Genomic DNA, 16,051 nt, shown 5'->3' with positions numbered 1-16,051 from the left:
TCAGTAACCCATATCAACCAAACACAAAGCTGTCAAAATGGATCACTACATAATGCAATGTTGTGTGTTACACTAGATGCTAGTGATAGATACATGGTGCACATTTCTAATTTCTGGATGTACAGTTTATTTCGTTTATTGTAATCATGGATAAAACAGGGGCATAGACAAATGGAAATGTTTAATAAAATTAAATCAAAATATAGTTTTTTGTTTTTTTTTGGCCCGCATTTTGTTTTTCAAAATTCATAGAATAATCTTTTAATACTGATGCATTTTAGTTCTTATTGAGTCCCTAAATGTGTCTGAGCTCCAGAGCACAGCCACATGTGATTGTTCTTCCTCTGTACAAGTGCACGTTCACAACAATAAGACAACTGAGGCTAAATAGCCATGATATTAGTGGTGGATTACAATTAAGCCTATCTGGACAGTCACATGGGGCCCAAAGTTCCCAGGGGACCCATTGATATGGAGCAGAACCACAGTAGAGGTGGAGATATTGTGGGGGGATAGCTGACGGAGGAGCAAGTGCTGGGGACAGAGAGGGTAATGCACAGCCCAGGGTCAATGAATCAATTAATCCACCCCTGATGGAAGTTCAATTCTTCCATGATGTTTTTTTTGGTTATATATATATATATATCTATATATATATATATATATATATATAGATATATATATATATATATATATATATATATATATATATATATAGATAGATAGATAGATATATATATATATATATATATATATATATATATATATATATATATATATATATACATATAATGTGTATGTGAATTGGAGTGTGTCTCTCAGAGCAGGGCACAGAGCAGGAGGGATACTGCCTGTATGAGGAACTCCCAGAGCGGCTGATGGTGCTGCCTGCAACTGCAAGGGGCAGAGGGAGCCCATGATCAAGTTTTCGAGAGTCTTGAGTGAGACTGAGGAAAAGCCAGGAAGCTTAGGTCTTTACAAGAAGGAGTACTGTGAGTACAGAGGTGAGCCAATTGTTTGTTTTTGCTGGTTGTCCATAAGGGGCCCAGTTTAGTAAGGGACCTCTTCAAATGTGTGAAGGTAGCACCCAGTGGGCAGGAGTTATTTTCATGGTTTATGTTTTTGTATGCTGAAATGATCTGCCCTGGGCTGGAATAGTGTGTATGTTGGAAACTTGGGAAAATAAACCTGTGTTTACCCTGAAGAGTTGTGGTGTCAGTGTTTTATTGCTCCTTTGATCTAAGCAGCCTGCCTACCATTTGCTAATTTCCCAAGAATTTACGTGTACAAGTTACCAGTTTGTCACAGTTGCCTTTGCTTTTTCTCTTGAAAAGTAATGGTCAGGTTCAAAATGAACAATAAGCTATAGGCCTTATAAGAGAACTTCAGTCAACATGGAAACTGAGACTGAACATAATATACTAGCATAATTAACATACACCAAATAGTGTGTTCATTCAGATAACATACACAAAATAGTATATTCATTCAGATTGGATTTTAACACAACAGCACAGAATCATTTGACTTAGAAATTACAAAAAGTCAGATGGAGGTCCATGCTTACCAATTAAAATGTGATAACCCTTTTCACCAAAAATGACAGAATATACCTGGCAGCAATACCAATGAAAGGGGGTAATGCCGGCTGTGAACTACGGGTCTGGGGCTGGTGCACCTGGACCAATGTTTCAAATTGGTGAGTGTTTCAAGATTTGGTATTTGTGGCACCTTTTATTGATTATAATTAGAATATTGCTGGCACACCAAAATAATGCAAAAATTAGTAAGTTCTGCTACCTTTGCATTCCAAACTCTGTTGAGTCAACACTAGTGGTGCTTTTTTCCTGGATACTTGTTAGGATGTCTCTGTGATCCAAATTGAAGAAATAGGACCGTGCACAAACTATAAATGCAAAATGGCTTTTAGCCTTTTATTCTAAACCATGAGGGAGGGTTATAATCAAGAGAGTCAAGAGAGTCAAGAGAGTCAAGAGTGAGTTTATTGTCATTTCATCCATATAAATTTGTACAGTACACAGTGAAACGAAACAACGTTCCTCTAGGACCATGGTGCTACACAACACAACATATATGTACCGGACAACAGACAAAAAGTGCAAGTGCAAAAATATGCAACTCCTGCAAGACAGGTCAGCACAGTTCAGGGACAGGACAAGACAGTGCACACTCAGCACATGTAATATGTTAAGTAAATAATGCTAAACGTCAGACATGATGGGTTTATCATTGTGACATGACAGTAGCAAGAACATGATAAAGAACATGACAAAGTGCAGATGTGCTCATAGGGCATAACTGTATCCAACGGCTATTCATCCATAAAATGGCGTACATTGGCTGTGTAACGTTGTGGTATATAGTAAGGTCAGATGGAGTGCGTGTGTGTGTGAGAGAGATCTATCCGGTCCCTGAGTATTCAGGAGCCTTATGGCTTGGGGGAAGAAACTGTTACACTGTCTGGTAGTGAGGGCCCTAATGCTTCAGTACCTTTTTCCAGATGGCAGGAGTGTGAACAGTGAGTGTGAAGGGTGTGTTGGATCAGCCACAATGCTGGTGACTTTACAGATGCAGCGAGTGGTGTAAATGTCCGTGATAGAAGGAAGAGAGACACCTATGATCTTCTCTGCTGTCTTCACTATCCTCTGTAGGGTCTTGCACTCCATGACTGCAGTTCCCAGCCCAGACAGTGATACAGCTGCTCAGGATGCTCTCCTTCAAAATGTTACAAACACTTTGTCACATCAGTGGCTACGAATAAAAGGCATATGGGGGGAATGAAATAAAAGTTTCAAAGAGCAAAACAATTTGCACAAATAAGAATATTTGTACATTTGCATTTCGTTTTTCTTAAACTGTTATTGCATTGCGAATTAATTTCCACTTCCATCTTAGTGTGGATATAAAAACACTACAATGCAAATAGTGCAGGACACTTGTACCTCGGTATGATGCACAAATAATTAAAAAAAAAAAACGTTAAAAATACTTCTACACACAGTGGCCTTATGTGGGATGTTGGTATATTATTTAAAGGATTTGGTGAGGATTGTGGTTTTCACCCTTTGATAAATATGCAGCACAATGTTTAAAAAGGCTTTGAAATTTTACAAAGAAACTGTTTATTTAATACTTCTGGGATCACAGTGATAATTGATACACCTGGGTCAATCTCTTTCACCTTTATGCATGTTTATAAAAGCATTGTAGAACATTCAGTGAATTGCTTTTTCTTGTGCTGTTGATACTCTGGATGAGATAAAGCTGTTTAACTCCGTATCCACAGTAGCTCTGGTGTTTGTTAAAGGATATTTTGGGGAAGACTTAGCTTCTCTTAGTAAGTCTTTAATCTGCATTTAACATATGGTGACCAGCAATTTGCACCTTTAGTTTTAGCTTTGCACTTTTGGCTTTTTTTGTTAACAAGACCCCCTTTTTGACATATAGATAGATTTAACATGCCCACCTCTCTCTCTCTCTGCCCAACTTTTGGAGCCCCACATGGACTCCAAAGTTGTCCCACGGGTAGAGAGGTGAGGTGCAGGCCCGGACTGGCAATCTGTATTTTCGGGCATTTGCCCGAAGGGCCGCTCCATTTATAGGTGGAATGGGCCGATTTGTACCCACCAGAGCCGCAAGTATGGTTATTGCGGCAGGTCTCAGCACACACACAAATTACTACCTGTCCTGTGCTCTGCTTCTTCTGATACGTACAGAGCGGCCTTGTGTTCCGTGCTCTCTCCAATGATTGGCCATCAGTGAGGGAACGGGCTAGACCAACTACACCAGGCCCCTCTCATTGGGCAGCAGATGGGTTGGGAGGTGCTGGCCAATCAGCTAGTGTGATGCGAGAGTTCCCGCCCTGTGCTAGAGTCCTGCGCGGGTCCATTTTTTGGGACCCGAACCCGACCCGTACCCGCAACCTGCAATCCGCAACCCGCACCCGCAACCCGCCTTCTTACCCGCTTGGACCCGCAACCCGACCCGCAACTACCTTCTCTGCAACCCGGACCCGCGACCCGCTGACCATCAAGAATCAGGAAGTGATGTCATTACAAACCGGAAGTGACATAATCGGAAGTAGATATGCTCAGAAAAAAGGGGGTAAAACCGGAAGTGCTGTCATTGTGTACCGGAAATGACATCATCGGAAGTGGACGTGACCAGAAAAAAGGAGCAAATATTGATATTGAGAAGACCGCAGCCCGACCCGCAACCCACAAACCCGTAGAACCGCCGACCCGCGGGTATACCCGCACCTTGAACTTCAATGAAAAACCCGCATGGTACTGCAGGTTTTTGTGGGTAACCCGCGGGTACCTACGGGTACCCGACCCGCTGCAGGACTCTACCCTGTGCCCCCCGTTTCTGCGAACAAGGAGCTCCAGGTAGAGGGGAGTAGTGTGTGTTTGTGTGTCGCACTGTCTCTCCCTCTGTGTGTCTGTCTGTGACAGGTACAGTGTCTGTGTCTCTGTGTGTCTCTATGTGTGTGTGTGTGTCTATTTGTCTCTCTGCATGTGTCTCTCTGTCTGTGTGTGTATGTGTGTGTCTGTCACAGGTACAGGGTGTGTGTTTGTGTGTGTGTGTGTGTCTGTGACAGGTACAGGGTGTGTGTGTGTGTGTGTGTGTGTGCACCCGAACGCTTGCCCAGGCTTTTTTTTACTCCCAGTCCGGCTCTTGTGATGTGCCCCATACAGCAGTCTCTGCAGAAAAATGGACATGTGTAGCCACAAGCCAAACACAATATATGATTTCACAGTGAAGTACACTTTAAAATTTGCTTTAGAAATTGCATATTTGGGTTTTATTCAGGACCATGGATAGGGGCCATTTAACATGTAAAACTCCTCAGTGAGCATTTGCATCCACCAAAGAACTCAAAGAAGTCTGGTCAATCATTTAAGACAAAAATGTCACTGTCCGAGCACAGTAACTCAATAGCTTGGTCAATCTGACAGATCTACCTGTACCAATGACCAGGGCTGGATTTCAACCCGGGGTGCCCGGAGGCCAGAGTCCTCTGGCGCCTCTCCATCCTAAAGAATCTCTATATAGAAGCAAGTTTACTATTTTAGTTACTGTAGCCCTTTGTGAATAGGTTATAATTGATAAAGAAGGGATATATTTTTCTTATTACTAATTTTCAACACAAGTGGATAAATGTTGTGTGCCTAGGCCATAGTGTGGTATCTGACTCTCTCCACAGGTGTTTCTTCTGGATTTCGACAGTGATCTAGTTGGTATTGTTCTATGCCTAAACAACTTGTTGACATCAAAGTTATGAATCCAGTAGTCCATACCAGTAAGACATTCACTTTATTAACAGGGAAACTCCAAGTTATTAAGTTGACATACACAAAAGATGTGTAGAAAAGTTTTGAATTTATGGTGATCATTCCCCTCCATATGGAGACTCTGAAACACTATTACAGTATATGAGAGAGATTACAATAATATTCTGGCTGTTATTGTACATTTTACAATAATGGTATTGGAAATGATTGTTGTTCAAGTAAAACTTCATACTTGCACTCTTTGCTTTTCCTAATTGATAATGTAGTCTCTGTTGTGTAGAACAAAAAAGAGAGAAATAAATGAGGAAATGTACATCTTAATTTTGGACTAAATGCTGTCTGACCATAGTCGTTGCCAGAGGGAGTGTTCTTTACTGGGAGGCACAATGATATATACTACAATCTTGCAGTGATGGGGTCTTGGGTTTCATACTTACCATAATAAAATGGACCCTGTAGTCATTGAGGCAACAATAAAACATACTGTAAGAACTGCTTTTGGAATTGCCCAATTACTTTTTAAAATGGTGTTGAATATCTAAACACCATTAACCTGCCATGCCCCTGACCTGATTATATAACAGTACAGGTATGAGACCTGTTATCCAGAATGCTCAGGACCTGGGGTTTTCCGGATAAGGGATCTTTCCGTGATTTGGATCTTCACACCTTAAGTCTACTAGAAAATCATGTAAACATTAAATATACCTAATAAACTGGTTTTGCTTCCAATAAGGATGAATTATATCTGAGTTTGGATCAACTACAAGCTACTGCTTTAGTACTACAGAGAAAAAGGAAATCATTTTTAAAAATGTGGATTATTACATTATAATGGAGTCTATGGGAGATGACCATTCCGTAATTCGGAACTTTCTGGATAACGGGCTTCCGGGTAACGGATCCCATACCTGTAATTCCTAGTTTAGTTAAAATGTTATATTTGCATGGGTACAAAGGCATCTAAAACAGTTGTTTGTGATACAAACAAAAACTACAATACAGTGGGTATTGCTATTCCAGGGTGCCATTTGGTTATGCATCTTGGGTCCTGAATATAACAACCTTTAATAAATGACCCCATTTTATTCAGTAACAGGCTGAAAACTATTAAAAGCAAAACACCTTCAAGCATAGCAAAAGTTAATACACTTAGTTAAATTTAGCTTTGGGGAAGGTGGAATCCCTTACAATCTTGTGTACAAGGAGGGAGTACCCCCATGTATTTAGTTTGACAAATCTTCTGTCTAAATCTAGAAGGGCCTTTCTTAACTAAGACATATTCAAGATGCAATCTTTACAATAAAATGTGTGAATTTGAAAAATGAACATCGTCCGCACACTCTTGCTGCAGAAATGTTTGCCTTTTAACTACAGATTGAGAGATTATTGTGCCATTGTTAGCAACAGATGACAGATTTCATTTGTGTATTCTAACTGTTTCCTAACAACAGTAATAACACTACTACTCATCATCTGGTGTCATACAGCCATGTATGTGTGTCATTTCTCAAGGTCTCCTTTGTCTAATCACTTTGAATAAATTCATTAGGTAAGGTGCCTTCCAACACCTGTGCATTGATCTTTCGTGAATATTCTTTCTTAGGCTGGTTCTTTGTGACTTTAAGTGGCACATTGTAAATAGGTGTTTGACTTCCTCAGCCTGAAAAAATTATTAGCATTTCTTTGTCAAGTATTTTAACTTTTCATGTGCTGAATAAGTTGCACACGACAAGTGTTACTCAAACAATAAACCAACGCTTTGCAGAAGGCCTAATGTACAGGGTAAAGCAAAGATATAAGCACAGTTATCCCTCTGTATACCTTAGCAGCCAATCAGTGTTTGCATTTTATTAGCCATGTGCTATGTATGCTAGTCAAAGCAAGTTTTTGATTGGCTATTAGTGCTTACAAGCCAATATCAACATAAAACCACCTGTAAAATAAATAAAAACTGAAAGGGTTTCTTTGCAGCACTGAAGAAATCCATAGACAATGTAACAGAGCTTTAGGGTTCACTTTGCATGTTAAACAACAAAGAAGCTGAAAATGCATGGCTCTGTGCATGCCTCTATGATAAAAACAATTATCAACATATGAATGTTTCCTCCAATAAATATTTTCTTTGTAGAGGCAGGATTGACAGATACAATCTTTGTTTTAATTCATTTTTCCTCTAAAGGTATCCACACCCTCAGCCTTTACACTCATTTTAATGAATAACAATCCATCGGTTGTTGTATTCTTGCATATTCAATTTCAAAGCACTGAAGCTTAAAAAAAAAAATTACAAAATGAAAACAATGCATAAGTATTCAATACCGAACCACAATATAAAATATATCCTTTTGCAACAACAACAGCTTGTGGTAAGTATGTTGTTCAGGTGAGTCGGCTAATGCTTGTACACCTTAGTTTAAAAGCAGTGCCTCAGACTGACAACTGCATAGAAATTCAGTCTTTCACCATTGTAGTAGAGCCCTTTGTCCTTAAACCAATCCAAAGTTATTATGGCACTGCATCTGAGATCATTGTCATGCTGAAGGATGAACATTCAGAATGGAAAGGCAATTTCATATTTATAAACCAAAACAACTAGAAAAGGGTCATTAGCAAACTACCTCAGGATGTTTCTGTCTATTTTAAATACTGAGGTGTGCTGCCCTTATGAGTCTTTCTGACAGAAGAACAAACTTAGCATCATTTTAGCATTTGTAAAATAAAAAGGGACTTTTGTTGAAGCCCGTTCCAGTGTTACTTCTTTATTGAGCCTTTGGAAAGACCAGTTTCATTCTTCTTTCACAAGGGAAACCTTCTAAATGTTTCATGGGCAGAATGTAGACTTAATGATAAACATGAAAGCACCATCCAAAACTATTCATCCTCTATTACAGTGATACCAAACCAGTGGCTCACAAGCAACATGGTGCTCTCCGATCTAATGGATGTTGGTCTCAGTGGCCTCAAAGCAGGTGCAAATTTTTGAATTTTAGGATTGAAGACAAGCTGTAGATACAAAAAACTAACATGCACTGCTAACCCACTCCTCTTGTAGGCTACAAAGGGGCTACCAATAGCCAACCACAGCCCACTCCCAGGAACTTTATGCATGCTTTTGTTGCTCTCCAATTAGTTTTACATTCAAGTCTCTGAAAAGTTCAACATCTTTGTTTTATGCTGAGGCACAGCACCTGCTACTCTGCTCTGGCCCATTGTTATTGAGTTTGTGAGCTATGAGAAATATAATCTGCAGGCTGATGCATTTCAAAAGTCTTTGACTGTAGCAGTGTCTTTCTGCAGATATTGAATTTATAAGCAAACCCATAGAAACACCTATATATGTCACATGGAAAATGTGACACTTCTTTGGGGAGCACCAGGGACTCCTCACCTACCATCAGACTGTAGTTTAGTGCAGGTATCTCAGCATCTTGATAATGACGGCCATGAGCATAAAGTGGTGTGCCTAGAGCACAAAAAATTTTCTATATTTCCCATGGCTATTGAAATTACGTTTGTACTGAAATTATTTGTGCTTGTCTATTGGATAAATGCTGATCACAATATATAGAGTTGTTTTTTTTTGAGGGTAAAAAAAGTAATTTTGTGCAGATGATGCTGCCAATTTTTAGTGATAGAGAAATTAAATGGTATGAAGAGTATTGAGTAGTGTTTGCCTTTCTCTGAAAAAAAATATACATAGTAATAGAAACAACAAATGCACCAGTTTATCTGGTTTAGGTGCAAGATACAGCACTTTGAGCATACAATTGGGGGATACTTGGATTCCAACTATTTAAAAACTGCATCCTAAACACTACAGTATCTGTAGCTTAACAGCTGCAGAGCCACAAGCTTGCCTGACAATTTAGAGCAACTGATTAAAGTGTGGAACATTCTGCAACACAACCTAGGATGTTTTATCTGTAACATAGCCAATCAAATGTCATCAGCTGTTACTGCTGAACTACAACGTGCAGCTCCCTCCAAAAATCAGCCCTTGCCAGAAAGTGCTGGAAGCTATGGTTACAGAGTTGAAGCTTGGACTGTTCTATAATATCATTTTCCAGCTGCATGCTGCGCATTCTTTTTCAACACGTCCCATCAAAAGCCAACCGAACCTTTTTCTAACAGAGGGAGGCCTTCTTGCTGTAAGGGTTTGGTATTTAAATGTTTGTGTATTCTGAAAAAGAGAAATTCTTATGATGTCACAAGAGATGTTACAGTCATCTGCAAATCCCAGAGGGCATCTTTAAGGTGTGTCTATGCTGAGAATTTCACCTAGCGTGTTTTCTGTTTGCGCTGTGGCATTTGGACAACACCCACTGAAGCAGAGAAACAAGTTCAGGCTAAAATTAATGAGGAACTTTTTGAACCTGAGGTCATTTACAATGCATGCAATTCTTTACACCCTAGAGATTCCTCTCTCTCTTTTTTTTTCACGCCATAGATTTGTAAACAATACATGAGCATGTCGTGGTGACTATTGAAAGCTTCAAGAGTAAATACTGTAGGTTACTAAAATAAACTGGGGCAACATTCAGTGGCGATAGTCTGACCAGAACCCTTTCACTTGTGTGCAGAGTCTGTAACAAAGAAATCTAGCAGCACTCAGTTAATTTGCATCATCAGCTGTGATGTTCCTAAGAGACCGCAGTTGTATGGGGTTTGCCTGTGACATTATGCACCTGTGCTTGGGTGTGTGATATACATTCTAAGACTTCCCTTAGCGCTAAATTAAAATTGGCAACTGAGTATTTTCTTCGGATTCCATGCAAATCAATTTAACTGATTTGCATTGTGATCCCAAAGTGCAGCATATTGTACCTTGTGACAGGATCAGACTGGGCCAGTGGGACACCGGAAAAAAATCCAGTGGGCCCCAGCCCTCATGCTTCCCATTGACCCAGATGCACTCCTTGCACTCCCCCTTAACTCCCCAAATTGTATGCTCAAAGTGCTGTATCTTGCACCTTGTAACAAGGTCTGACTAGGCCAGCAGCACACCGGGGAAAACCCTGGTGGGCCACAGCCCTCACTCTCCCATTGACCCAGACGCACTTTCAGATGGAAAAACTAGGCGTTCCCCTTTAACTCTCCCAATCGTGTGCCCAAAGTGCTGTATCTTGCACCTTGCAACAGGGTCTGACTAGGCCAACAGGACACTGGGAGAAAGCAGGTAAAAGGTATGTCTTCCTGGAGGAAGGGTTGCAGCAATGGGTGTGGCCTCTAGTAGAGCTCCTGACTGGAGCAGGTGCCCCCCCGTGAGCCCCAGACACCCTAGTCTGACCGTGCCTTGTAACTTAACAAAAGATGCAAAGTGCTGGCTGCACAGAGATGCCCTGTCACAAGTTTTGTGTTAATGAGAACTAAGTGGCATGAATTTATACCCCTTTGTGCTCTAGCACTTGCCTCGGGGCAGTTGCATAACTAGATATTACTGGGCCCACAGCAAATTAATTTGGGCCCCTAATATATCCAGAGGTTGTCCTTGTCCTTTTATCAATATATGTTGAAATAGCTCATTAATTTGGGCCTTATGGGGCCCCCTATACCTCCTGGGCCCCCGTGCAGCCGCAGGGTCTGTGTACTCTGTAGTTATGCCCCTGCCTCAGGGGATGAAAAATTACCTCTACTATATGCACAAATCTTCTCAATCACACTGTGGCACTTGATTAAAGTCATGGCAAATCTATGCAAAGTATGTGGCTACAGTACATACTGTGTGTGTATAATATATATACATATATAATCCCCAACATATCTCAGGCACCACTAAGGATAATTCAGAACTTTGTGTAACATAATAAACATAAGACAATGCAGTACTCGGCAGACATTCAATCACATTTTTGGGCACACAGAAATGTTTCATTGTTGGATGAACAACGTATGGGTTAATAAGCAGGTTCCCTGCAGGTTTAGATTTATGGCTCTGAATTTTTAGGATCTGTCTGTTCTATTAAAGTAGATGGCCACAGGGAAATGAAGGAGTAATTTAAAAGTATCTGCACATAATCCTTTAAATGGGGATTAAAACCCTCTCATTTTCGGTTTTAAAGCAATGCTGCAAGAGATATGTGGGTACCTTTTCTTTTAAGATGGCTATCAATGTATTAAATGTACTGTATAGTCGTAGACTTTTCAGCTTATTTTAACTTTCCCCATCCTAGCCTCTTCTCGGTTCTTTCTTATGAAACTTTTTTTATCTTTAGAAAACAGAAAATCCACTGTAATTTATTTAATTATGGTAACACAGCTTCTTTTTTTAATTAAACTGTCCTCTATTTCATGGACCTTCACTCTACCCTTTAATTATTATTATTATTATGCGTATACATTTGCAGAATATAGGTGTGTGAAAAAGGTAATATTGTATAAATGGATACATGCAGTGTCACATGAAATGCCATCATCCAATCAGCAGCCCCCCTGACCATGGGTAGGTAAGACCTTCATCTCTCACACCCTCTTGCCTACAGCTGCTCTGTCAGATTCATGCACTCATATGCTAAATATGTAGCACTGCCTTAAAGCCAAAAACGAAGGCTTTCATTGTGCAAACTGGACCAGTAGTTGTGAATGCACAATTAGCCACAGATAAAATATTTCCACTCAGGGTTTTTCTGGAGTCCAGTTTAGTAACCTTAAAAAGGTGGTATAATATTAAAATAATGTAAAAGTAAAAGGAGACAATAAATATTAATTTGGAAGTAATTTACTTAAAGGGGAACTATCGTGAAAATAAAGTTTTTATACAAGCTTCAGCATACTGAAATAAGATCAATCAATTAAATATTCTGTACCGTTTCTGAAATAATAATGCTGGAGTTGGGTGTCAGATATTCATTGACAGTTAAATCCAATAAATTTTATAAGGGGCTCCTTTTGCCTAGAAGATGTATTAGAGCTCACTCTATTAAAATCACTAGACATCATGCCCCAGGTATTCATTCTATAACTAGTAATCGACTTTTATATATTAAGAACTCATCGTTGGATACATTATATTGGACTTTTAGCAAAATACTGAGACTAAATAGACAGTATTTCAAAAAGATATCAATATGATGATGCCATCAAGAAGAGGGAGGATTACTAATCCCACCCTCTCCCTAAACTTTATAACACTTTCATACAGTTTGTATCGCTAGGCTTGATATTAAACTATATTGCAAGAACTATATAAAAGTGAGCAGTCTCCAAGCAATCACATTTGAAGGCCTGTGGCTACAGGTGAAGACCACAAAATAAATACATATATATAGAGAGAGAGAGAGAAATTTAGTTTGCTTAAGAAATCCTCAGATGAAATGGATTATCCTTGAACCCAGGGTTGGAATGGCAGCCTCCTTCCTCTGATTGTCCCTTTGTGTCCCCCTCCTCCAGCAGCGCATCTTGTATCTTCCGCAACAGTTGGCACATGTTGCACACGTGAGCACCGAGGGGACAGTGTTGTCAGTCACGTTGCCTAGGGCTCCTGGCAGGCTTGGCCCTCTTCTTGCCAAAAAGGTTGGCTGGGCTGTCTAAGGCACCCAGCTGCCTTGGCCCACCAACACTTGAACCTTGTTTTGTGGTCAAAATCTTTAAACCAAGATAAAGTACTTACAAGTAGTGATGAGCAAATTTATTCGCCAGCCAGGAATACGTCGCCAAGACAAAATTGTCACTGAGACAAAAAATCGCCATAAGGAAAAACGCCCATTGACTTTAATGCATTTGGACAAAATGATTAAGTGTTTGGAACATCAGGCTGGTTGACACAATAAACTTCTTCACATTTGAACATTTGCCTGGTGGAAGTTTTTGCCTTTGAGTGCCTGCTCCATATTGATATTTCGGTTTATCCGCCCCTTGTGCTGAGGGCCCAGGGCGGTGCACCTGGGCCACTTCATTGATGTGGTGAGTAACCATTGTACTATCAAGAGACTCTACAATACAGAAGCTTTTTGGACAAAAAAGTCTCAGACACAAAACAGTCCCCAAGACAAAATTGGCGCTGAGACAGAAAAGTGGCCATAAAAGAAAAAGTGCATTGACTTTGGAGTGAGAAAAATTGATTAAATTTGACTTCAATGCGTTTCGCAAATTTTTTAGGAGTTTCTCAAATTTTTTGTCAAAGCAAACCAGGACAGATTCGTCATCACTACTTAGAAGTGCCATACATACAAATAATATTAAAGCACTAGAGCAGAGAGGGTATTAAATGTGTGGTCCAGATGCACAAACCCCAGACATTCAGCTAGGGTGGAATGTGAATAATTACAAGAGATAGGCACTCATGGACCATCCACAGGCCAATCAAATAAAAAGCATCCCTGAAACTAAAAGGTGCAGCACTGAATGCATAATGCTGTATTAGGGACATGTGTTCAATAAATATAAAATATATTTATTGAAATAAATATTATTTTTATCTAACTAGCTATTGTGGGAATTCTGTGAGTGCCTGATCTAACACTTTCACACAATTTTTATTAGTGAATCCTATATATAGTGCCAATAAAGTCAACCTAGAGCTGTATAGAGATTGTTCATCATTGAGATCAGTTCCCTATAACATTTTCACAACAAACACTAGGGGCAGTTTTTCATCAGGTGTCAGTACACCTGTGTGTTTTTGGCAAGTGGAAGTAAACTGGAGTACAGGAGGAAACACACAGACACAGGGTAATTGTACAAACTCCTTAGTAATAGTGCCCAGATCCAAATCAACCTCAACACCACAGGACTCACTTAATATTGTGAGGCAATGTGCAAAGTTTTTTGCACTTTGTAACTTTTCGCCGTTAGATACTCATGTTGCATCCAAAGTTGCAAATCTGTGTGCTTACCAAAACAAGCACATGGACATAGGTTTTTGCTGTCAAGCCTCTTTGCTTGCACTTTATCTACACATGCAAACTAGGAATTGTAAGCTAAGGACCATCATCTAGGAGGTGACAGCAGGAGAGACTGGGGGAGCCCAGTCATATCCACCTACCTATTATTAAGAGGTATTGCATTCAATACTCCCTTATGTGGTGCTCTGCACCTTCTTAGTCCCTCACAAGGGGCAAAGTGTAGCCATTACCCTGGACATAAGTAATCTGTGCATGAGAAATAATGTTAATGCTCTTGCAGGGCCACTCCTGCCATGAGGCAAGGTGAGAACCTTTTGGCTCCGCTAGTGCAAAAGTGCTATAGCACTGGCAATGCAGCCCCCCTTTCACCCACTCTGAAGTTAAAGTTTTAAGCCTGGAGCGGGGAGGGGGGGTGCATCGCCATTGTGAGTGCCCACAAAGTAATGTCTGCCTTTGGTAAAAACGCATGCTTCTCACACTATTTGCCCTGTATTTGGGTTGAAATTGTGTCACTTATAATGGGAAACAGGACCTACCAGTAATCAAAATCTGGACTATGTGATAACTTGGCAGTGAATTACCTCATTGAGCAACTATAGAATTTTGGGCTCCAGTCTCACATTGTTATTAGGTATTGGTATCTGCTGTCCTATGCCCACACTCGTCTTCTCCTCCCTCGTGTCCAAGTGATTTCAATCTGTAATTAATGAGTTTTATAAGCCTGCTTCCTGCAACAGATGGCTGCTCGATCATTGAAGCCTCATAACCAGATCTAGCGGTATTCTTGTTCCTGTAATTCCCATAACTGATTCCTGCTTTTGCTCCGGAGTCCCCATATGGTTCCCTGCTCTGTTCTCTGGTTCTTTGCTTCAGTTCCCATCCTTGCCTCCTGGTATTGACCTCAGCCTGTTTACTGAACTTCCCTCTGTCTTCAGCCTGCCCCAACCTTGGCCTGCCTGTTGGACTCTCCTTGTCAGCTGCCTACCTAGAACTTCTGTGAGTTTTAAAGACTTGCTATGCCCACTTTGTGGAATGTAGCATCAGAAGCACAAAGTGCACCAGAAGACACAGTGGCCCTAAAGCATTCCACGACACACCTACACCTGCATTTCATGAAAATAAGATCTATGCAGCCATTAGCTACTGCATTAACCTCAAACTTGCCAGTAAGATCACTGCAGAAATCTCATAAGATCTTATTAATGCACACAAATGTAAGACTGATTCCAGTGAAATAGGTGTTTAGAGTAAAATATTTTATGTGCAGCAACATTACATAGAAAATCATTCCTAGTTATATAATATACATCAATCATCAATACAGAACATCATACAACAATCTCTTAGGATAGGGCAATGCAAAAGTTCAATAGACTAGTATTGTTCCTTTAGGCAAGTTTTATTGGTGGGGGTATTGTATGTGGATCCACACTTTACTAAATGGTTGCATAATAAACATCCAGATCAGTGAGACAAATGTTACTTGTAAGAAGATCTTCAATATTCCAGCCTGGTAAGAGCGCTGATTGAGGCTGGGCCGCAGGCAACTCTGTAGGTAAGATTAGAGAGCATCAGTATGCTTGTGACTGTCCAATTGCTAGGCACATTCTCCCAAAAGAATTGTTGAGGTCTCTGATTCTATTTGTCCAATAGACCCAGTACTGGCCCCTCCCCATGTCACATGTGTGCGTCTTTGTGTGCGCATTGCCATTATAATGACATGGGTGTGGGTCGATGCATGCACAAACATTGGGAAAGCAGGAATGCACCACCTTCAGAGGTGATGGTAGAACCAGGTGTTCCCTGCATGAGTAGATGCAAATTTCAGAACACGAGGCAGGACCAAGGCAGTGGCATGAAGTACAACAATATAGAAGTGCAAAGAGCAGCTTT

The sequence above is a fragment of the Xenopus laevis genome, chromosome 6S (genome assembly GCF_017654675.1).
Source record: "Xenopus laevis strain J_2021 chromosome 6S, Xenopus_laevis_v10.1, whole genome shotgun sequence".
NCBI classification, from domain to species: Eukaryota; Metazoa; Chordata; class Amphibia; order Anura; family Pipidae; genus Xenopus; species Xenopus laevis.
This window is presented reverse-complemented; position numbering follows the sequence as displayed.